This window comes from Camellia sinensis, chromosome 8 (assembly GCF_055761805.1).
Source record: "Camellia sinensis isolate YWXY chromosome 8, ASM5576180v1, whole genome shotgun sequence".
NCBI classification, from domain to species: Eukaryota; Viridiplantae; Streptophyta; class Magnoliopsida; order Ericales; family Theaceae; genus Camellia; species Camellia sinensis.
The window spans coordinates 181,180,984-181,206,405 of NC_138968.1; the positions used below are offsets into that span (position 1 = coordinate 181,180,984).

The window sequence follows — 25,422 nt, forward strand, 5'->3', positions numbered from 1 at the left end:
AGTAATCAAATAATTAAGAAATTTAGATCAACAACTTTTGTCTCTCATTTTTCTCTTACTTTCTCTCTCTATCTAGTCTTTATTCTCCCTGTATCTCTGCCACTTCATCTAGACACCACTTTTCACTTTCTCTCTCTAAAATTCACATTTTGATCACCCCCATCCAAATATCACCACCATCACTTTCTTTCTTCTTTTTTTCTCGAGAAAATGTCGAAACTTCATCTGGGTTCTAAACTTCCTTACAGAGATTCAAGGTCATGTCTAACCAACTCACTGGTTCGCTATTGAGTTTCGCAGGGTTGAACTCGCTCCAGTTCCTCTTGTTCAACAACAACTTCTCTTCCATTCCCTAAGGTTTCTTCTCCGGCTTGACAAGATCACCGAGGCTGGATCCTTAGCTGTAAACAAGGATGTCAAAACATATGGAGAAATGGTAGGTACCCATCCCCGACCATCCCCGATAGAGACTTAGATCAAGCTACCAACCCACCCAAATCGGGTGGGGGGGGGGGAAGTAGGGAAAATCCATATACTTTGGGTTAGGTCTCCATGGGTAACCATGGGTAGGGTTTCATTGCCATTCCTAAGGGCAAGGAATCCAGAAAGGGGAGCTCGGCTTGCAGCAAAAGCTTTTAGTACTAACGCAGTTGCGGACTCAGACGTGCTGATACTTTTTTTTTTTGGGGTGAGTGACGTGCTGATACTAGACTAGAAGAGGAATGCCCCTTTTTATGCATGGCGCAAGGAAAGGAAGAGCAAACTGATTTTCGCTAATCTTGGATCAGTGTTCTTTTCCGATCTTCCACTAAGAAAGGTATCATCACGACAACTCAATTTGTCCGCTCAATTTGTCCGATAAATTACTCGGGGCTCCCCATGGTTTAAATATACATACACTATGCATCAAGTTAGCTTCACCAAGTAATAGGTGAGCTTCACCAAGTAATAGGTGCAACAAGTACATTTATTTATTGATAAATGCAACAAGTTCATTTATACAAAAAGAGAATGCAGTTTTATTTCTTTCAAGTTGACAAAAGACACATAAAAAAGACTATCCAGTATGCTAATTAACAGGAGCAATTTTATAGAATGCTACGCACCTGACTGAAAAAATAAAAATAAAAAATGTAACGAGTCAAAGTATCCTCAGTGTCTCATGTACAAACTCTCAGTTAATCTAATACTCAAATCCATATCAAGAAATCAAGTACTTAAAATTACAAAATAAGTACAAAAGCATTAATATGAATTTAAAGTACTTAAAATTACAAAATAAGTACAAAAGCATTAATATGAATTTAAAGGGGAACTTACTGATAAGTCCCATGTACCAAGTTCAAGATCCAGCTAATCCCAAAACAAAACACTTGCACCAATTAGTACAATACATTTTTAATTGTTACCAAAAAATCTTTTTTTTTTTTTTAATTTACAGACATTGTTCACATCTTACTACCATCAGACTTCCGTCAAACGGTTGCCGGAGACTTGTCGGAATGTTCAACATCGCCGGGAAGTTGCCGGAGTCAAATTAATCAAACTGAAAAACATGTTATGAAACTGTAAAATTTTACAGTTTTATACCATGATTCATTCCAGTACCAAAAAAATTTGAAACTGCAAAATTTTACAGTTTTTACCGCCTGTAACTAAAACTCGAAAACTACTTGTTCAGAATCTGTTATTCTCTCCTTCTTCCTCTGTTATATTAGTTTTTTTTTTTTTTTTATTTGTGTAAATTTGGTAGATTTGTGTATTTTGATTTTTTAATTTAGATTTAGGTTTTGATTTTGATTTTTTCAAAGAGCAGGGTTGCGATTTGGATGAAGACTTCTACAAAAGGATTGCATTATTCAGTGAATGACTTCATATATAATCTAGATCAAGTGAGATATTGCGCCAGTGGTAAGTAATTTCAGAAATGGAGAGAGCATGAGTGGAAAGAACATGATTTGGTAACGGTGGATCTTGACTTGGAACTTGGATGCTGCCAGTTTTATTTTTGCTTTTGTTGTTATCCTCACGTTTGGGTAAAGCTGGACTGCTCTGCTGCTGCTGCTGAAAACAGAGGCAGAGGGGAAGGAAGAAAAACGAGAGAAGAAAACATAAAGAGGGAAGCACAAAGTAGAAAAATAGAGGAAAAAGACTTTTTGGTGTACTCAAAAAGTTATGGGATTAAATAGTGTCCACATGTTCCACATGGGACCTGTGGGTAATTTCCCCAAATTTATACCAAAAACATATATACACAAAAACGGCTTTATGTTTGTGTACCTGAATGGACAAACGTTGTCAAATGGATTCATTTTTGCAGTGAACCTACCTAAATTAAATGTAACATGATTTAACAATCTTGAAATTGCAAAACAACAAAAACATAACAATAAAAAAAAAACATTTATATTCGTTTCAGTTTTCTGAATGAAGTTTTTTTGAAAATTTAGTTTTTTATTTTTGGTATTTTTGGTTTTTTTTTTGTTTTTAGTGGATATTTTTAAAATTTTAAATATTTTTATTATTTTTTTAAATGCACTTTACATAGATGTATTTAAAAGATAAAATATTTGTGAAAAAATATTTTAAAAAATTAATAAATACACAAAAATACAAAAATATATTGAATTTTTGTTTTTATTTTTTTTTTGTATTTTTGGTATTTAATGAATTTTTTAAAGATTTTTCGCAAAAATTATATTTTTTTAAGTGCATTTATGTTACGCTAGAAATTAAAAAAATGTTTAAAATATTAAAAAAATCAATAAAAACAAAAAAAAATATTTAAAAAAATACAAGAAATTAAAATTTTATGAGAAGTATTTTCAAAAAATTATTAATTTGAAAGAATAATCTATCCAAAGTACATTGTTATTAAAGAAGTAACCAATAACATAAACCTTACTTTGAATTTGATTAGCAATAATATAGAGGAAAAAGGGAACAAAATCGAAGTTGCAAGTCTTCTTGTTATCTTTAATTTGATATCCAGGGAGAGTAATTGAGGTTTTTTTTTTTTTTCTCAGGGCCCAAACAATGAAAAACTTTTTCTTTTTTGAAGTTTCCCGACAAACAAGCGGAACCTGGAATTTGAAGGTCACAGACACTTACAATTTGGGTCAGATGCCTAACAATCTTCAGTGCGGCGTTCCGGAGAGAGAGAGAGAGAGAGAGAGAAATTCCTATCTTTCCATCATCGCTGACCAAAAATATTTTCAGATATTTTTCTTATTAGTACCTGGACCGACCCGTTCCAATCCCGAATCAAACCATTTATTGGGCCATTGGCCCAGTTGACCACTATAAGCAGTAAATGCCCGGGCCCCTTATCTTTTTAGATGGACCTTCTTTTTTTCTTTTTAAATCTGCTTAATTACAAATGCGAAAATAATTGCATTCGATTGTATAATTAGAGTCTGACAGGACATAGCTACAAAGAAAAATGCTTAGTAGCTCGAATTTGTGTGTCTCGAATGTGTCAAAACGATGTCATTTTACACTCAAAACGATGTCGTTATAAGACATTCGAGTCATGAAAATTCAAACCACCTAACATTGTTGAGCTACAAATTCAACCATCAATAATCTAAATTTGAAATAAATAGCTACCTACAATCTCATAATGGATGAAGAATAATCAATATTTATTATTGACAATAATTGACCCTCTTATAAAATTGGCTAATTCAAAGTTGTTTTAATTATATGATTCAAATAAAAATTTCTATTTGAATAATTTAATTGGGAAATTTGTTTATGAATTTATTTTATAATAGAAAAGTTTAGTTGAATCGCAGGGTTTAAGAATAAAGGGTTAGGCTTTCTTCCAGTCCGTGATCAAACTAAAGGATACTGTTAGGCTTGTAGGGGTCCATCACAGATTCCGTTTCGGTAATCCAAACTGTTCAATGTATAAAACTCGTATATGCTTGTAAAAAATCACGTTGATCAGATATCGATAGTTACTTCATCAAATTAGTTTTATATATAAAAAAAATAGAGAGTGAAAAAATAAACGGTTGACAGAAAATTGATTTGATCACATAGCTATCGATATCCGACTAACATGAATTTTTACGAATATATAGTACTCGACAAGTTCTACACATTGAACGGTTCGAATTATCCAAACAGGACCCATGATGGGCCCCTACAAGCCCAACAGCACTCTCCAATCCGATCACAAAACGAGGGAAGCCACTGCCAAGAATAAAATAATGGAATTTGAGAGAAATAAAATTAGTATAATTTGATTAAGGAGGTGAAAATTTGAGAGATTAAGAGAAAATAACTTTTTTATAACTCATTTTGATGAAGTTTAATAGAAATAAAAAATTATTTTATAAATCTTTTCAAAATACCTATAATTATTTATCTAAATGTAATACATTGAAAGTAAAATGATACATGTATCATCTTTTATTTATTATTCATCCATAAATAATGCTGAAAAATCAAAATTATTTTACTTCTTATCATTTCGGTTATTAGTTAATTTATTAAGGTCTATTTTGGAAACATCAAGTTTTAGTAAAAAAAATCATTACAAAAAAACAAAAGCTCTGTTTGGATGTGTTTTGAAATTACATTTCTACCCTATCATTCCCGCTTCTCGTTTGGATACCACTTTCAAAATAGAATTCCACTATATAATTCAAACTACAATTTCAAAACCCGTTTGGCAGCTTTGTGATTCATTTCTCTACTTTCAACGTCTTCAGCCTTCTTCCTCTTTCTTTTTGAAAAGCTTCCATGTTCATCGTCTCTAAAAAGATTCACATGAACTGATCTACTCATCTTTCTATGTTTCATAGATCAGGACTGAAGATTCGCCACGGGTAGTGTTCATATAGAACTCAGACCATTTTATAATATCATGAATCCTGTGAACCCGCTAATCAAGTGAGTTACAATTTGTGCGTTGTGGAAGATTCATTCTACGGGCAACCAAACAACGACAAGACCGAGGTCAAATATATCACAAATTTATTTCACATATTTTCTTACAGATCACTAATTTGAAAAAATCATCTCTAATTTTATTCCCATTTTTTTTTTTTTTGTCTCAGGTCAAATTTATCAAACCTATTGTCGAATCAGACGACTACCAAAGAGTCGCACATTCAGTCACTGTACCCACTCCATCACCGATGAGAACTATTCAACTCTCACTAATCTGGTAAGTATATCCTTCAATCATCTGTTCTGTACAAATGAGTTTTGAAATGATTTTTGAGAAGTCCAAACGAGTATAGAGATAGTTTTTGATCTATCTAAACTCTTTGACACCTTCATAGCTGAGCCGATCATCCCCTGGGTTATCCGGCCGGTTGTCCCTCGGGTCATCCGACCGGTCGACCTCCCTGCCCATCATCTTCAACTCTTCTTCTTCTCTTCTTTTGCTCTTTTGCTTATTTCTTCTTGTGGCCTTCTTCTTCTTCTTCTTCTTCTTCTTCTTCTGCTTATTTGTGGTTATTTTTTTACTATGTAAACTTGCTTCACAAACTTTTTACAGACAATGTTATATGATTTTTATTTTGTCTCTGTTTTGGCCTCAAATCATCTGCCTTTCCTACAGTTCAAATAAACATTGATGTTATGTGTTTTTATTTTCTCTCCGTGTTGCCCTTCAAATCATCTGTTTCTCCTAACATTATTTAACAAGTTGAAGTAAACATTAATGTTATGTGGTTTTATTTTTTTATCTGTGTTGCCCTTCAAACCATCTGTTTTTCCTAACATTATTTACTAAGTTCAAATAAATATTAATTTTGGTTCCTACATAAATAATTGTAATTGGTTTTTGCTCTATTATTTTTTTATATCCACTCCAGAGTAGTTTGCTCTGTTATTCTTTTATATCCACTCCAGAGTAGTTTAAATATAAATTGTATGTTTATAAATGGATGGAAACAATTCTGATGACAATCAGGATACAAAAATGTGGACTCCTAGAATTGAAATGAAATTAATAAACATGTTAAGAGAAAAGGTTAAAAAAAATCAAACAACAGGCTGTACTACTGTGTGGACAATTAGGCATTGGAATCGTTTTGCAAATCAGTTGCACAATCTATATAGATTTTTGTATACAGCAAAGCAGGTGTGACAAAAATATCAGCGATTGAAAGCTGATTACCAGACGTTTAAGCGACTGCAGGCACAGACTGGTCTGGGATGGGATCCCATTGTAGGCACTGTTTGTTGCACCTAATGAATTTTGGGATAAGACTTTTCATTAACCTGTACCATTTTCAAATTATTTTTTTTTTACATTTCATCACACATACGTTATGCTTAATTCAATATTTTCAATTGTTGTAGGCTACCAAAAATGTAAAGAAGTTTAAGACAAAAGGATTTGAGTATTTCCAAGAAATAGGGGAAATTGTTGAAAATTGTTATGTCACAGGGGCCTTGTCTCGTGCATCCATACAAGGAGCCCTTGATTCAGATGAAGAAAATGAAATTCTAAATAAAGTTTGGAACCTTGAAGTTGGTAGGAGTAATGCTGCTGAAGCTATTCCTGTTGACTTATTCGACGATGAGTACATGGATCCAAGGAAGGGCAAAAGTCACAAGAGGGGCAGTGGTTTTGATGATGTGTGCGTAGTTTTCACATCCTACGTACTGGCAAAAACAAAACATTCACATGCACGATCAAATGAGACAGAGGCTGTAAGTGCAGGTGGTGATGAGTATTTCCTTGATGCATGTCAAGATGTATTCCTAGAGCTTGGGGACATACCACCGGTGGAGTACGTTAGGGCACTGACACTGTTTAAAGACAATGAATGGCGAAGGTTTTTTATGCATACTCTTACCCATATGCGCCTAGCTATGATCCTCGTTTTGCAGTGAAGTAAGAAGTTGTTTTTGATTGTGTTAGCGAATCTCCTTGTCGTTTTGCAAGATGATTTGATGATTCCTGATTTGTTTTTTATCATTTTTTTTTTATCCCATGAGATGCTCTTTCTTTTCCATCTTCGTATGTTTAATTTTATTGAACTTTTAAGTAGTTTCTGTTTACATCAATATGTTGTGTTATTACAAAATGACTACATATTAAACAATTTTTCTTCTCGTATATATTTTAGTGGATGCTTGAAAATGACTAAGGCCGACTATTCATGTAGCCACTTTTTAATTCAGTTTCACCAATAATGGTAAGCGTTAGCATATTGTCAAACATTATTTTATAATTATGCTTTTACTGTGATGTAGACGAAACAATATGTCATCCGACACAGAAAATAATGCAATGGAGATCTCATCAGAGGATGATGAGATTATTGAAGATTTTATGGATTTTTTGATGATTACTTTCATGCATGACCATATCAACGCATCAAGTAGTTGTCGATCGTAGCGAACTTGTCCATTCAGAGGTGGTGATTACATCTTCAGTTTATTAAATGGTCATCCAGAAACAATGATGGACATTATGCGAATGGATGCACAAACATTCACTTTATTAAAAGACACCTTACTCCAAAATGGCTTTATCGATACTGAACATATGCATATCAGTGTCGAGGAATCGCTTAGAATTTTTTTATACACTTTTGCACAAAATGATCACCATTGACTACTGACAAATAGATTTCAACACTCCATGGAAACAATTTGTTGGCACATCAAAATTGTTATGCGGGCATTGTGCAAGCTTGCATCAACGGTTATCAAACTACGTAACCAAGACAAGATACCGGCAAAAATTTTAAATGACAGGAGGTTTTTTCCCTGGTTCAAGGTATGGATTTAATGATTGTCTTGTAAATTTTAAATAACAATAAGGGATGATATTTTTTTTTTCTCCTGTTATAAAAGTAATATCCAAGTTTGTTTCGCTTTTAATGTCAAACAAATATCTTTCAATTAAGATTGTGTCGGTGCTATCGATGGCACATTGGTGGATGCATGAGTCCTTGTTTCAAAACAAAATACATTCTGCGGTCGTAAATCTACGGTATCACAAAATGTACTCGCAGCTTGCGACTTCGACATATTGTTCACATTTATTAATTCTAGATGGGAAGGTAGCACTCACAACAACACTATCTTAGTTGACTCTATTACAAGAGCTGATCTACAGTTCCTACACCCACCCAATGGTGAATGTCACGAAATAATATATGGTACACTTTTCGGAATTATTTTTTTGTACATCTGTTTGACAGAACAGTGCATTCATTATTTACATATAGGTAAGTATTATTAGGTGGATGCTGGTATCCCGAACATGCCTGGATTTCTTGCCCCATTTCGTTCCCAACGCTATCACTTGCAAGAGTTTCATGGCCGTCACGTCATCATTTAGGACCTAAGGAATTGTTTAACCATCGACATTCGTTGTTACGCAATGTCATAGAGAGAACATTTGGTGTTCTGAAGAAGCGATTCCCAATATTGCGGTCCATGCCAAATTACAAGTCTACAAGACAAGGCCCTCTCGTGATTGCAAGTAGTGTACTGCACAATTAGATCCGTTTGCATGCAGATATGGACCCATTCTTCATGGAAGTTGATAATGAAATGGCAGCAGAAGCGGAAGCAGACAGGCTTGTTAGAGACCAAGCTGACTGTGTTGACATGTCACAACATGGGTTGACGTACCAATCTAACTTTAGGGATGCAATTGCCACTGCTATGTGGCAAAATCATGTTGGCCATGGATAGATTTGTGATGTGAACAAGGCAAGTGAATATCTTAGTGACTAATGGTTTTAAATGTATTATTATTTTACTAGTTTCAATCATTATGACACATTTATTACATAACTTCGCCCACTTTACGTAACTATGAATTTAATGACTTCTTTCCTCTTTTTGAAGGATAACTAACAATGAGGACAACGATTAGGCTAAATGGCAATTAAAGGAAAGGGAATACAAAGATCATCACATGGTCAATCAACAAAATGTTATTACGTTAATGAAGACACTTAAATATATTATTGATGCAATGTATAATATGCAGAGTCAAACACTTTATTGAATTTGATGGTTGAATGATGCATGCAAAAATTGTAATTTATGATATTCATTCACTTTATGATGTTCATTAACTTTTTATTAAAAAAAAAAATTGTTGGCCATCGATAGATTTGTTATTAATTCTAATTTTTTTATTAATTTGTATACAACATTTTTTTATTACTTTATTTTTTTTCATTTTATTGAAATTTTGGCTTTGTTATTAATTTTTAACTGTCTTTTTATTAATTGTTTTTTTTTTTTTTGTGTTATTAACATAATGGTTTTGTTAGTAATTTTTATACCAAACAAGTTTTTATTAATTTTTTTCCTTTTTATTAAAGAAAATGTATAATTACTAATTTTTAACTTTTTTTATTTCATTTTAGCCGAATTTTTTTTCTGAATTTGTTTTTTTCATTTCATTAAAATAATGGTTTTTTTTTATTAATTTAAATTTTGTAAAATTAATTTGTAGACGACAAAAATTTTAATTTACTTTTCTCATTTTAAAACAATTTGAAGGCTTTGTTATTAATTTTAATTTCTTTTTATTAATTGTTTTTTTTCCATATTAACATAATGGTTTTGTTATTTTCATATGTTATACCAAATAAGTTTTTATAAATTTTTATTTCCTTTTTATTAAAAAAAAGTATAATTATTTATTTTTAACTTGTTTTATTTCATTTGAGCCGATTATTTTTTTTCATTTTATTAAAATAATGGTTTTGTTATTAATTTAAATTTTTCATAATTAATTTGTAGACGACATATTTTTATTAATTTACTTTTCTCATTTTAAAACAATTTGAAGGCTCTGTTATTAATTTTAATTTCTTTTTATTAATTGTTTTTTTGTTCATGTTAAAATAATAGTGTTGTTATTAATTTAATTTTTTTTATTAATTCTTAGACTTTTTTAATTTTCATTTTAATTTTAATTTTTTTCATTTTATTGAAATGAAGGCTTTGTTATTAATTGTAGTTTCTTTTTATTAATTTTTGTACGAATTTTTTTTTTTTAATTTCATAATATAACTCACAAATTGTTATAACGTTGTCACTGATTAATTTTACAGTGCAGAAAAAAAAAATTTACTATTTATTACGTCAATACAAAAGATTACAACAAAATAAAAAAAATAAAATAACCACAACAAAATGAGAAAACAAAATAAGCACAACAAAATAAGAAAACAAAATGTAACCACAGCATGTGTGAACCATTTAAACGTTCCTTGAAACAAGGTAAGCATCATTGTCAGGTGGTGGTGGTGGTGGTGGTGTTGTAGTGGAGGTGGAGAGAAGTAGTGATAGTACACCTGAGTGACTCGATGGTCAATCTGATCAATGCGGTTCCTTATCACTTCATCACATCTTCCTGAGTCTACACGAAACTCACCAAATTGTTGAATTAATGAGTTCTAAGTGGCGGCAAATTCATCGAACCGAGTACCCAATGTATTGACCTAATTAGCCATTTGTTGTTCCTATTATAGGCACTGATTGTACCGTTCTTGTTCCAATGCTAAATAATCAGTCTAGTATTGGGGTTGTTCATTTGGTGGCATGGCATTGTCATTGGGTTCTTCCTCATCAGGTATTGGTTCATTTTCAAAATTAATAAAGCCCAGTAAGTTTTCAATACCACCAGCTCGGGTCAGTGTGTACTCAGAAATTGGTGAAGTGATTCTCATATCTACTTCACCTTCAAGGTTGACATGATGCGCTTTGAAAATTTTGGTTAACAAAGCTCCAAAAGGTAGTGACCGGCCACTCAGAGTACCAAGTTTTGTAGCCATCATTTCTCTCAGTAATATGTAGCATAAATATAATTTTTGTTCAATTTCAAAACAATATAACAAATAAGCATTATAACATGAAACTGCATCAAAATGTCCTATTTTGGGAGTGACATTTTCAACTATCCATCGATGAAGAATACGAAGGTGGGGTTTTAAATGTCTTGCTTGTAAATTAGTGCCGGTGAATCGACTCTCACAAATTGTGGTATAAACCTCAGTTAGATCACCAACAATGTTAGCTAACTGAGCCTCAATTTGAAAATGGCTTTGCAAATCTCCTGTTTCAACTCCAATAATTTGTGCGAAAGTGCGGGGGTTGAGTGTGATTACTTCCCCCTTCACATAAGAGGTCAGACTGAACGGTTCAACTTGTTCTTTAGCAGATGTCAAGTGAACGTAAAATAAATATACAAGACGGGGATATACCTTATGTAGTAAATTAGTTAAAGGTAATCATCCCATCGTATCCAGTCTACCAAGCAATAGTGGATAATATTGAAAAGGTAGATTTACCTTTCTCCACGTAACAATTAGTCGATTAGGAAAAGTTGAATAAGCTTGTTCGTGATTATATGTGAGAAAATCAACAGTGGGATAGCCACCATGTTGTTGTTGACGTTGTATAGGGTTAGAGGTTTCGCCACGTTCGGGTCCCGCTCTTTTTGTTATCGGCATGATGACTACAAAAGTTAAGAAAAATGTATGAGAAATGTATTGTAAAATCTATGATGTTGGTGTGAAAAAAAAAAAAAACAGATAGGCAAACTGAGCCTCTGCTAAAAGGCAACGAACAGATAGCGAAATTGAGCGCAGAAGGGAAACTAGTAGCTGAAACCGGATGACCGGCGGGATGACTGGCCGGTTGTCCCGTATGTGATTCTTCGCCTTCCTGTAACTCAGCTCTGAAACTATCGAGAATATGAACTGTGCTTCAAACTAATCTCTTCTCTTTTCCTTCACATGAATATGCACACTGATTGTAGTTAATATTGTAGGGTGAAGGAGTTGCTGAAGTTGTTGGAATGAGATGGTGAAGATGGTATGGTTACATGAATGCAGAGATAATGGCTTATATAAAGGCTGAGGTTCAGAAGGTCCAGAAGGATTTTTTTTTTAATTTTTTTTTCTTATTTACTTTTCATTTCTTACTGATTATTTTTTTTTTTTTTCCTTACTTATTTTTAATTTCTTCCGTATACTGATTACTGACTATGTGTGCCGATTTTTGGCTTCTTATTTTTTTTCCATTATCGCACTGTGATGAATAGATACCCAGCATAGGAGGGGTAGGTCTATTGGATGAGCGAAATTACAGTATTACCCTTTTCATTTTATTCTTACATAACAACCTGCCATTCAAATCAATAGGGGCGAATTGGTCATTTTGTACACAAATATCACTCTTGCCTCCAATTATATGACCTTCATGGGTGGGTGAGAGGTAGGTGATAATAATGCACCAACAATTCAAAACGATTTTTTTATTAAATTAATAAAATGTAATAAATGAAAAAATATTGATAATGTTTGGTAACGTTTACATTTTAGTTTGTATTTAAAAATATTGAATACACTGATTTTTGTTAATTTTTATCAATATGTAATCTCCAAAGTTGTTGACTTCAACAAAATTTTTGAAAAATATTAAAAACGCACTGTACAAAATATTTGTACAGGCCTAAAAAATGAATTGACACAAAATAATTGACATAGAACTTATTTGAAAAAAAAAATTATTCAAAAAAATTACTTAAAAAAACAATTAATTGAAAAAAAAATCATTTTTTTATTTGAGTATTTTAAAAATAGTTTGGTTATGACTGTTGATAAAAAATACGGATATCGATATATGAGTTGTGCGTTTGATTATCAATTATAGGTTGAATTAAGTTTTGAAAACTCATCACCAAACAAATTTTCTTATTTCACATGTCACATCAAACTTTCAAAACTCAATTTCACATACAATTCAAAACTCAATTCAACACTCTATTCAAAAACCATAACCAAATAAATTTCCTATACTCAAATCATAATTTCACAACTCTCAAACTCAAAATTCAATTCATATTCTCAAATCATATTTATAGAACTCTATCAAACGTAATCAAAAAAATTCAATTATGCTGTCCATTTTTGACATATATTTTCATAAAATGTTAAAAAATTATTAAAAAAAATTAATTCCCAAAACAATCCTAAATTTGTTATAAAGATTTTAAAGGGAGGACACTCGCATTTTAGGGACTAAGAGAGCGATTGTCATCTTCAAGATATCTACAAGGGGGAAGTGTAATTTTACCTAATTTATTTCCATTCACTTCATTTTTTAATAAATTATTGTTTTATTTATTTATTTAATTTTTATTCATAAATTGAAGGTAGCTCTAATCTCAAATTACGCGTGGACCCCGATCAAAAGTCAATCAACCGCAAATCACACTTCACGTAACACGTGCGAGAGCGTACGAAATCCACCAACAGTTTCGCTCACACGAACATAGCCTCACACTCCCACAAAGAAACAAGAGAAGAATAGAGTCTGAGGCAACAAAAAGTCAAGAATCCGCTGTTTCATTCTTCTCCTCCTTTTTATTTAGCCACATTTTATCTGACGAATTAAGTTGGAGGGGATGGGTAGGAAAAAAATTATTAGTGAAAAGATTGTTAATGTGAAAATTATTCGTGAGTAAATTAAGTGAAAATATATTTATTTTGATGATAGTATAAGAAATGATTAGTGATAGAATTATTAAATTATTTTTATATAAAATAAATAAATAAATTATTTCTATATTAAAAAAATTAAAACAAATATTACAACAGAGATACACTTGGTCAAAAAAAAATTCTAAAAAATTAATTTTTTTATTACATAAAATAAACTCAATCACTTTATTATTTTTTTAATGTCACTCAAAATATAGACAAACTAATCATCCTATGTAAAAATAATCACAATCTTATACTAATCTTCTATTTTTGTCGACCAAGCCTGTGCTATGTAAGGCCACAGGATTGCTAGTCCAATCCCCCGAGCCAAACAAACATGACCTTTTAGTCTTACAATCCGACGGTTTAGATGGAGATAGAGCTAGAGACAGAGAGAGAGAGAGAGAGAGAGAGGACAGAGAGAGAGAGAGCACCGTTCGTTCTTCATCATCTTCACCTCCAACAAAGTGCCTCTTTCGTACTTATTTCCATTCTCTGTGCGCATCACCAATCACCATGAACGAGAAGGCCAACGTTAGCAATGAGCTCAATGCCAAGCACCGAAAGGTTTCACTCTTTTCACAACCTCATTGTTTGTTCAATTTTGGATTTAGCCCTTATTTTCCTACGCTTTGTTCGATTTCACATAGATTTGATCTAATAGTATTGGTTTTTGATTGATTTGTTCAATTGGGATTGTGCTGATCCAACGTCTGATCAGGGATCTCCTATTTGGTTGATGTTGAAATTTCTGGTTTTCCAAATTAAGTTTTCAATATGTTTCTGGGATCAGCCATGGATTGAACATTATTTATGGCTGTTAAATTTATGATTTTTCCATAAACTTTAACTTAATCACTAATTGTCATATCTGCGCATATGTGTCATGGTGGTGGTGGTGAAATTCTCTTGGGAGTTACATGCTATGTAGGTTTTGCATTCAAATTGATTATTTTCTCAACTTTTACATTTTGTGGATACTGAGTTATGGACATAATATTGCATTTGATATGAGCAGAGTGTCAGACCTGGAAACCACTTAAAATGTGGACAAACAAATATGGCTTTAGGATGTTTATGTTTATGGGTTTACTATATGTTTGTACCTTTCTTTATGTTTCAACATGTGCTTGTTTGGAAAACATAGTTAAGAAGTTATTTAAGCAAAAGGAAAAAAGAAAAAAAAAAATGAGTAAAAAATAATGAATTTAATGAACGTATATTAAGCAAATTGGCAAAATTACATAGTTCATTCCTGCTTCTTACATCTTTGAAGTAAAGAAAGTTTTCGGTTTTTAACAAGTGTCTAAACAAGTGTAAGACCAAACAGGTGCAAGTCCCGGTGTATGTAATTGTCTTGCATTGCCATAAGTGTCTGACTTACCAATTTGGATTTTTTTAGCTTAATATAATGATGGATCAGATGCTAGATTTCTCATATTGCTGTCTTTACTTGTCTACCCATTAATTTGATGATTTGTCTGAATTCTAAGCCTTGTGGAAGAGGTTTGTATGCTGATAATACATACTTGATGTATGCGTGTAGCAATGTACAATCAGTGGTCTTTGAGAATCCTTTTGCTTTTGGTTCAAGAGGTCCTTCCCAATTTCATGTGTCAATTTGTATACTTATATCTAGCATAAGTTTTTTGTTTAAAGCTTAGTTGTTTTGAACTTCCTTTGTGCCTTGTGAATGTGATTGTCTTAACAAGTTTATTGCACCCTTTTCTGGCACCTTTATTATACTTGCATTTTACTTATCAAAACCCAAAAGAATATATTCTTTGGTTTAGGTGAATACCAGCCCTGAACTTATTTGTATGCCAAAGGCTTCTCACTTGGCCTTAAATCCTCATGGTGCATTAAAGTTTTGGCTTCATCCAGTTGATAAAAACAGGTTTTCATGTGCAACTTCATTAGGGAGGCAAAAAGTCCTCTGACTTGTAGCTGACTTCTCATTCTGATGTCAGATTGCGATATGCACAACCATTTTTTTAAAATTTTTTTTGCTGTTGTGGTGGAAATGCACCATTTCTTCAAGTGCCCCCCAGCCCCACGTCCTCTAAGGTAGATAATTATTTTTGTTTCCTTTCTTCCTTCATTAGTCTGTTTCCTTCTGTAGATTTTAATATGAATCATTGATCAAATATTTTCTGATCCTTATCATTTACAGATACTGGAAGGGCTTCTTAAATTGCCAGAAAACAGGGAGTGTGCTGACTGCAAAAGCAAGTATGTTATCTGGAAACTATCAAAATTGATATTGATACTAAAATTGTGAAGAAATAGATAACTTGATCTCGGTACATTATACCATAAAGTAGTTGCATGTTTTTCTTTTCCTTTTGTTATTTGAACTTGAGTCTCTTTGTGTGGGATTTGCGACCTAAGCTTCATGGGTGTCCCGTTGTGGACATCAAGTAGCTACGTGTTATTAGTTAAAAATAATTTCTATGTATTTCGAGTTGCTGTTAGTGACTAGTATTTAATGCAGGGGTCCTCGATGGGCTAGTGTGAATCTGGGCATCTTTGTATGCATGCAATGTTCTGGAATCCACAGAAGTCCTGGAGTGCACATATCAAAGGTGATACTGTTAATGTAAATTGTAAAAGTAAATACTACCACCCACTCCACCTACCACCTCCACTACCACCCACTCCACCTACCACCTCCACTACCACCTTCACCTACTCCCAAATCCTCTCCTATATAAAATCCTTGTAATATACACAATATACACATCAATCATACATATCAATCAATAATATACATCAATGTATTTTACATGGTATCAGAGCTATAAGATTTAGGCCTATATTCCTTTCTTTCCGGCGGGCAGCCATGCCTTCGCTGCCCGCTGGAGTTTTTCAACACCTCCACAGAGTATGGCTCAATCCCAAGCTTACTTCCATCAAACACAGTCTCAAACTTAGAATACCCACAAAAAATCTCTCCTTTTTCCTCCTTCAAGATCCTTTATTTTCATTTTATTTGGATATGGATCCATACACACCCAAAAACATCCTCATACCTGGAGCTGCTGGCTTCATTGCATCCCATGTCGCCAACCGGCTTATCCGTAACTATCCTGACTACAAGATTGTCATTATGGACAAGCTTGATTACTGTTCAAACCTCAAGAACCTCAGGCCTTCTCGATCATCCCCAAATTTCATGATTCATGATTGACATCGGTAGTGCTGACCTTGTCAACTTCATTCTCCTTACTGAGTCCATCGATACGATAATGCATTTTGCAGCCCAGACCCATGTTGACAGTGAAATCCGATGGGGGGTATTGTGATCTTGCGTTCCGGTCGGCGCTAAACTTGCAGCTGAAAACCGGCTGCCGGATGTTCCTCTGTATCTGGAAAACCACCGGACTACACTCCGGTTCGCCACCGAACTGGAACACAAACCTCGGGTCTGGTTCAGACCAACCGTCAAATGCAGCCAAGCCGTCGGCTTCTCCTGTTCACTCCCGAGCTTTATCCACCTATTCTGAAACACGGCGGCTCTCGACTCCGCACCGTCGAGGTTAACGCCAACGTGGACGTGCCCCAGTAGCTTCCCGCACGAGACTCTGCACGTGCGACCCATGCGGCCAGCGTAGACCGACAGGCGGAGGGTGAAAGGCTTGCCGGAGAGGCGGCGGATGGCGGCGGCGTCGAAGTGGAACTTTTCCATGAAGTACAACTCTGAGGTTCTGAAGAGGAGATAGTCACACGGGTTTAGAGAGAGAGAGGGCACCCACACACTACACAGGCACACGGCATACAGAGAGCCATGTTTGTTTAACAGCAAAAACACAAAAACAAAAACAAGTGGATCTGACACTCCACTCTCACCCACGGCACTCACAACCCACACTCACACACACACCCACGGGATTGACAGACACACATGCACTTTCTGATGCCAAAATTTTTTTTTTTTTAATCAACCCCACTCCACTTTCTCTTATTTTAATATATCTCTATATATATATATATATCTATGTTTATTTTATTCTATTGCACAGACCATCATCCTCTTCTCTCTCACTTTCACGCCCACGGTTTTGATCAAACCCAGCATATAGTTTCCAAGCCACCCATGTGGGCTTGTCCCCTCTTATTCTTATTATTATTATTATTATTAAAAAAAAAAAAAAAAAAAAAACAGGCAGACGACGAACTTGCACACCACACTCCTTTTATTCATGTCGGGGCTCCCCCCGTTCACAATTTTACATCAAAAAAAAAAAAAAAAAAAAAAAAAAAAACCACACAAACAAAACAACCACACCCACAGTGGGATTTTTCTTCTCTACTCTGCTACGGGTCTCTTCTTCTTGCCTCCGTCCTGGGCGGCCCTTGACGGTGTTGCCTCCGTGCTTCCTAGTCCACCGAGCACGTTCACTCCCCCATACTCCTCCACTGCAGCATATGGCGGACTTCCAAATCGAAACATCACGGTGGCCTTCCGCTTCAGCTCCTTGTTTTCTGCCCTTAGCACACTTATCTCTGCTCGCGCATCCTTATACATGCGTTGGAGCAGAGCCAGCTGGGAGTTTAACTGCTGCACCTCATTTGCCCTACTCTGCAGCCGGTTCGACAAGTTTGTCACCGCAGTCATGGTTTCCACACATGACTTCAACGTATACTGATTGGCCTCCACATCCGACTGCACCGCCATTTTTTGCTCCACAGACCACATCGGAAAGTTCACCGGAGCAAACTCCGGGGCGCTTGGTTGAGGTTCCAGTGCCACCGCACCAGTTTTCTCTCTTGTTGACTCAACCTATTTGAGGTTGATAAAGTGGGCACGCCTTTTGAGGGCACGACTTTTGAGGGCTCGATATATATCTACATGTATATTTTTTGGGCAGCCTATCTACATACTCATACAGTGTCTTCTACACCGGTCAGCTTTATCAATCCCTTTGTTTCAACCTCAAATAGGTTTCTCTCTTCACACCTATTTGAGTTTGAGGGGGGGTTATACACAGTATCATGTATAAGTCGCTCATGGCGCACTGTGCATCACCACAACCTCTGCTACACCGGTCCGACATGACCCCGTAAACTGTCTTCTACAACGGTCCGACATGACCCCGTAAACTGTCCTGCTACAACGGTCCGACATGACCCCATAAACTGTCTTCTACAACGGTCTGACACGACCACACAGTGTCTGCTACAACGGTCCGACATGACCTCGTAAACTGTCTGCTACAACGGTCCGACATGACCCCGTAAACTGTCCTGCTACAACGGTCCGACATGACCCCGTAAGCTGTCTTCTACATCGGTCTGACACGACCACACAGTGTCTGCTACAACGGTCCGACATGACCCCGTAAACTGTCCGCTACAACGGTCCGACACGACCATACCGTGTCTTCTACAACGGTCTGACACAACCATACAGTGTCTCCTATCCCATTTTTAATTTTATTTGTCAGCTTATTTTTCTGTTTTGTTACTCTCTCCAAACTCAAGTTGGCTAGTACCTATCCTCCTTGAGTTTGAGGGGGGCTGTTAATGTAAATTGTAAAAGTAAATACTACCACCCACTCCACCTACCACCTCCACTACCACCCACTCCACCTACCACCTCCACTACCACCTTCACCTACTCCCAAATCCTCTCCTATATAAATCCTTGTAATATACACAATATACACATCAATCATACATATCAATCAATAATATACATCAATGTATTTTACAAATACTTTATGCATTGGTAGTGCGCTTTAATAATGGGAAGTTTGTCTATTGGTTGGGTCCCTTCAAAGTTCCACTGTTTATTTTTCTTAGCTTTAATGCCAAAAGAACCAGTAAGTAGAGAGTTTTTTTACTTATTGAAAATAATTAAGAAAAGCAGAGAAAGTTTTATGATAGATAATAGCAATAGGGAAATTACTACGTAATATTTTTCGACTTTCCAACTTGAAACCTGACCTATTACTTTCCAGCTTGAAACCTTACTTTTGGTGCTCTCTCTCTCTTTTCTCATTGGCTTCTCATTGGTCTTTCCATTATGGAAGGTCTCTTTGAGAAGGTGGTTGCCATGGGTTACGGGAAATAAACATTCATATCCCTGTGATAAGTTGCTTGTTTGTCAATGCTTAAATGTTCATAATCTAAAGTTCAATAATGCAGAATCAAAAATTTATGAGCCCTTCAATTATTCTATAACAATTTGTTTTTGGGTTAATATTGAATCCTTGCTAGGTTTACCCTATCACGTAAGAAGAAAATATTTTTTACTTCTGTACACAAATATGTGGTTAAGCAAATGCCAATTATTATTTGCATACCTATCAATGGGTTCTTTCTGGATTTTTGCAGGTGAGGTCTGCTACTCTGGACACATGGCTTCCCGAACAGGTTGCATTTATTCAATGTAAGCTTCTCTTTAAGTACAGTTCCATTTTTTAGGCTGATGTTGGTCCAAGATAACAAAAAAATGACTCAATATATGGTTTCCTTCCCTATACAGCAATGGGAAATGAGAAGGCAAATAGTTATTGGGAAGCAGAGCTGCCCCCTAATTACAACAGAGTTGGGATTGAGAATTTCATTCGTGCAAAGTATGCATTTTCTTACCACTATTATCCCATTTTCCTTGGTAAAATACAGTGCACTGTTATGGTCTGGTTGTACAACTGCTCAGCCTTAAGTGGACATCTCTTGCATATTTCAATGAAGGTATGAAGAAAAGAGATGGGTTGCTAAAGACGGCAAGCCAAAGTCGCCTTCTAGATCACTAGAAGAAAAGACTTCTGTGCAGTGGCAGAGACCTGGGGATGGGAGTGGGAATGGATATGCCAGCAATTCTGAAAATTTTCTTTTGGGTAAGTACAATTCTGAATTCTGAAAATTCATCTGAGGAAAGGAAGAACTTTCAAGCTAGTACGAGGGAGACTGTTCCTGCTACAAGGATTAGTATACCTGTACCTCCTAAAGGACCTGAATCAGTATGTTGAGTTCTTTGCCTGGCTGATTTCTTGCATACTTTTAATGTGTTCTCCTTTTCCTTCATGTTTGTTTCTCTTCCAAAATCTTTGAGATTGTTGGCCTGACCTATTTGGTTTACAAACAGGTCATTCCACTGCCAAAGTCTCTACAGATCATTCAGAAATCAGAACCAGTAGTGTTGTATGCTGAATCAGCAAAGCAAGCAGCAGACTCTAGTCTAGCCGTCTCTCCTCCTAAAGTTGATTTTGCTACTGTCCTTTTCGACATGCTTTTGGTGGATGGTCCTAGTGAAAATGGCTCAGAGGCAGCATCTGCTGATGATAATGCATGGGCAGGTTTCCAGTGTATGTCCAAGTTTTCCTCATTTTTAACATCATTGAAGTAATGTATCTACTCTTGTAACAGCCATGGTTGAGGTGGAGTAACAGTGCTAATGATTAAATTTTTCATTGACTCTTGACAACTTGCAGCTGCTGCAGAAGGATCAACAGCCGATAAAACTGTCTCTACAAAACCAGATGATAACAATACCCAGTCTACTTCTGGTATTGAAGATCTCTTTAAAGACTCCCCTTCACTAGCACCTTCTACAGTATCGGAGAAGCCTATAAAAGATGTTTAAAATGATATTATGAGCCTCTTTGATAAGGTACTACTGCAGGATTTTACTCCTTATACAAACTTTAATTGACCGTATATTCAACTGTTATTTTGCTTAATTGATGGGAATATCTAGTTTAAGCTTTGTTTTTGTTAAAATTAAAAAAAATATGAAGTTCAGTATGTATTATGACTTATTGGGCAGGGATAATTCAATCCATTTGGATGTGGTGTTGGCTGCTGCAACCCCCATCAAAGTCTGAATACTAGAGCCGCTTTAATGATTTTTAGTTTATTTTTTTGTCTAATATACAACAGTAGAGACCAACAACATTATTTTTGGTTTTATCTTATCGCTGGTGCTAATACTACCATTTGAAAATCATATATTTTATAGTTCTTTGGTTTTGCAGTCCAATGTGGTATCACCATCTTCTGTTCATCAACAGCAACTTGCTATGTTGGCACAGCAACAGTCCCTTCTTATGGCTGCTGCAGCTAAATCAGCTGGCGCGGTGCCACAGTTTGCTGGCAATGCACAACCACCGGGGCCCAATGGTACAAACTTACCCACTCAAAACTGGCCAAATGTTGGCTACCAGTTTCCTGGGGTGATGATGCTAGCTGCTGGAAATATTGAGCTACAGAAATACATGCAGCAGGTAGAATACTTCAATTTGTAGTGCTATTTAATTGAATTGATTCTGAACACTCATTTTTCTATTTTTGCTTTTGAGCCAGATGGTAAACATGGGACAAACACATCCTGTCGGGTGCTCTATTCCATTTCCAACATCAAGGTACCATCTTATAGGTCAATTGATTGCTTCATCAACCAATTGTTTGATTGGGTGCTTACATCCTAACACCTTAAATTATTGGATTTTATTTTTTTAAGCATTTGAAACTTTTTATTTTGATTGTGGTGTAGTTAAAAAATGTGGTTTTTTTGCTTTCCTTTCTTGTACATAATTTAAAAGTATTTTAGGCGGCATTAATGCTGTGACTGCTGTTCTTTAATGGATGTTTAATGCTCATCTGTTCTTGGCATGATGTGGCATCTATTTTTCCCATGGAAATGCTTCTATGAAAGACAATCTGGGAAATAATTGTTATCAGCTTTCTCATCTTCAACTACTGGGAAGGAAACACATTCATTACTTTGTCATAGGGTGTAACCCATAAGCAACCGACCTTAGTTGCAGAAAGATTGATAATTCGACACTAATTGATTTTTTCTACATTTTGTCCTTATTTCTTTCTGATGTATTTATCCTTTTTTACTCCACATACTATATAGGTAAATGTTCTGTACAGATTTTCTTTTGCATTGGTTAGTTTTTCTTTTCTTTTCTTTTCTTTTCTTTTGGTTATTTTTGGGATTCATATCTTTGAGCGGTATAAGCAGTCTTATCCCAGTTGGAACCACTAAGCAGTTCCAAGTTTGATTCTTGCTCTCAAGGAGGAATCGCAATTTTAGAGTGGAAACATCACTTTGTCACCCACAGTAGGTTTTTCCTGCAACTAACCAACCAACAAGCTCACACCTTAACTGCTTCATGGAACCTGAAGATAACAACACAAATCATATCCCAGGCATTCCATTGACTCCACTTGAGCTATTTGATTACAGTGCCAGTATGGTCGATGAGGTGATTTCTGGCACTGATGATGATGCAGAAGATCTTACCACAAGTGCTGTTTTCTCGCAGCTGGTAAATCCCTATGGAAGATGAGAAGTAAATGTCATCTTTATGATTTTTGCCATTGGATGTCCTGCAAAAATATTGATCATCCTGGCCTAAAGACTGATTTGACATCTCCCAAGGGAAGGTTGTTCCTTTTTCTTTTTTTTCCTTCTTACTTCCTTTAATCTAGGTTTATACTTTTTTGTTTTCTTCTTTTGGTGATAATATGTGGGAGCCAATGAATCCATCAAAATACCACAGATTTTAATATTGTTTCGCTCCGGATCAATGCAAGTGTTAACTTCCCACATTCCATGTTAACTTTACGTAGTTCCAAATTTGGTTATGGTATGGATTTTATTACTTGTATAATTTTTTGTTCGGAAAATTATATAGAAACCAAGGTATAATTTATCATCTTTGTGGCTGGAGGTGCTTTCTGTAATGATACTTGTCTTATTTTTGGATGAAAACTGTTGTAGTTGTGCTGTTTTACATTGGATTTCCACACAGATGGGTAGCCTTCAGGTATAACTAGCTCCTTGCCATTGTAAGAGAATTTTAGATGGTCGACTTCATCGTCCCATGTTGCTGCCTTGGTGGCCTCAACAGAGAAACTTTGAGAGTCGAAAAGGATTCCTAGTGCTTGAATCCACAGGTAGTCCCTGGGTCGACCAGCTGGCCTCAGTCCAATGAAGCGGGCATTGATTTGGAGATTGGGATTTGAAACCAAGCTGAAATGCTCATTGCTCTTGCCATGGAAGTAGAAGACAATGCCATCTGCGCCAATGAACCGGGGGTCAAAGTATGCTGCTCCAGGGCTACCGCAATTTGGTTTGCGAGCTGAAAATATTAAAACACAAGGGTGTTAGTTTTTTGAAGCACAAAGCGTAGAGTAAATAAGGATGTTGTACTATGAAGGTGAATCAATTACAGAGAAGATAATTTACTTTTGCACTCAGCTTGGCATATGGGTGAATAACAGTTGACATGGCAAACTTTAGCTTTTGGGTCGTTTGGATATGGCGTCGGGCACTCACTTAGGCATGGCAGCTCCTTGAGAAAGCATGGGCTCTTGGGTTTGTTGCAGGTGGTGGCTTCTGCCTGGGTTTGTACTGCACCAGGTATGAACAGAAGCAAGATGATCAATAAGCATTTATTGCTTAAGATGATGTTCATGACTCTATTCTCAGAGGCAGATGAGTCAGGTGGAGTAACAACACTCTTTCTGCTGGTTTTATAGACTAATGTCAATTGCTTTTTTTTTATTTTTTCTTCCTTCCTTTCTGTGCATTGGTATTATTTATTTTGATCAATTCTCTTGAAATGAATCTTGAACTATCTAGGAACAAAGGGCTTAGTTGGATCTCTTGAATGCTTTGCTTGATTTTTGATCTTGGGTCAATGCTTTGGGAGCCGTAACCTTGTTTAAGAAAATGCCAGTTGGCATACTGTCTCTGGGCTTCCTTTTGTTCAGTTTGTAAGTTGCCTTAAATTTTTGCTTATTTTTGTCTAGTGAACTTTTATATTCAATTTTGAATTATTTTTTTTTACTTTTAGGTGTATCTCGACTAAATGATCTTTAAAAAAAATTTAGTTCCGAAGGTTTTGCCATGGCAAATTTAATTTTTTCCTACTTTTTAGTTAGTGTAGGCTTGAGGGTCATCATTCTCTCTCAGGCCTCATATCATGCTAGACCCATGTGAAACTTGGGATAGAAAATTGGTTTGTTTTGGACCACGAGTTCAGCTCCACAACCACCTTGATTCTTGCCTACGTTTGCTGGCATTTATTGATTGCCATTTATTAAATTCTTGTTCATAAAAATACTACACAAATTAACGAGACATTATCCAAAAAGCGAACACATTTTTTTCGCTTCATTCTTATCAATGCTTTTGTTTGTTTGCATCCAATTAAGCTGAAACTTCATGATACTTCCAAAAGATTGTTAAGAGATATTAATGCTGTGTTTGGTTGGGAGATTTATGGAAGGATTTGAAAAGGAAAATGGAAAAAGTATGTGAAATGTGAATAAAATATGTTTATATTTCACCTAGTTTCACACACTTTTTCCCTTTCTCTTTCCAAATCCCTCTTCAAATCCCCCAGCCAAACACAACATAAATGTAAAAATGAAATGTTAAATGCAATGGAGGGAGGGGCAAAAAGCACCAGTGTTAACTGTTAAGTGTAAGGAAAATAGTGGCAACTTGAATTTTTTAATTTTTTTTTAGCAATAATAGCAAATCACTACATAAAATAGATCAAATACAAATGCTAGTAATTGCAAAGAGATCAGTAATTGCACAACTAATAATTAAGACGGTACAACAATTTCAAATAGAAAAAAGAAACAAAATATGCAAAGGATCAAAGATTATGGAAAGATCACATAAAGATGGTTGAAAGGAGACATATATTGTACAAGAAATAATTGGGTGTAGCATTAAACCATAATTTTGAAAGGTATATTCTTCCGGAAAATTGAGTAGTTTGGACTACTATATGGCTTAGAAGATCTACTTCTGAATTGGCATTGCTTTGATCACACCCTTCAAGAAACAAAGAAATTTGAGGAAAAATAAGTTGTTAGAACAATAATAGAAAATTTGATTTGCTGAGGAGTGTATATAATTCGGGGAGATTTTGGCACGCTTAAAAGGTTG

At 35.2% G+C, this 25,422-nt stretch overlaps 1 long non-coding RNA gene and 1 pseudogene across 2 annotated transcripts in view; both read left to right on the forward strand.

The window, feature by feature from the left end:
- The first annotated feature begins 2,905 nt into the window (after positions 1–2,905).
- LOC145797354 (uncharacterized) overlaps positions 2,906–25,422 on the forward strand; it is a 72,265-nt gene continuing 49,748 nt past the window's right edge. Inside the window, exon 1 of the long non-coding RNA XR_014338796.1 lies at positions 2,906–3,006. This is a non-coding gene — a long non-coding RNA (uncharacterized LOC145797354). The remainder of the gene's footprint in view (positions 3,007–25,422) is intronic.
- Positions 13,866–23,122, forward strand: LOC114324029 (ADP-ribosylation factor GTPase-activating protein AGD5-like; annotated as a pseudogene). Its single transcript, XR_014338790.1, has 12 exons — positions 13,866–14,063; positions 15,670–15,728; positions 15,991–16,081; positions 19,836–19,890; positions 19,987–20,077; positions 20,196–20,319; positions 20,357–20,464; positions 20,590–20,809; positions 20,936–21,114; positions 21,479–21,727; positions 21,807–21,865; positions 22,699–23,122. The product of XR_014338790.1 is annotated as an ADP-ribosylation factor GTPase-activating protein AGD5-like (transcript).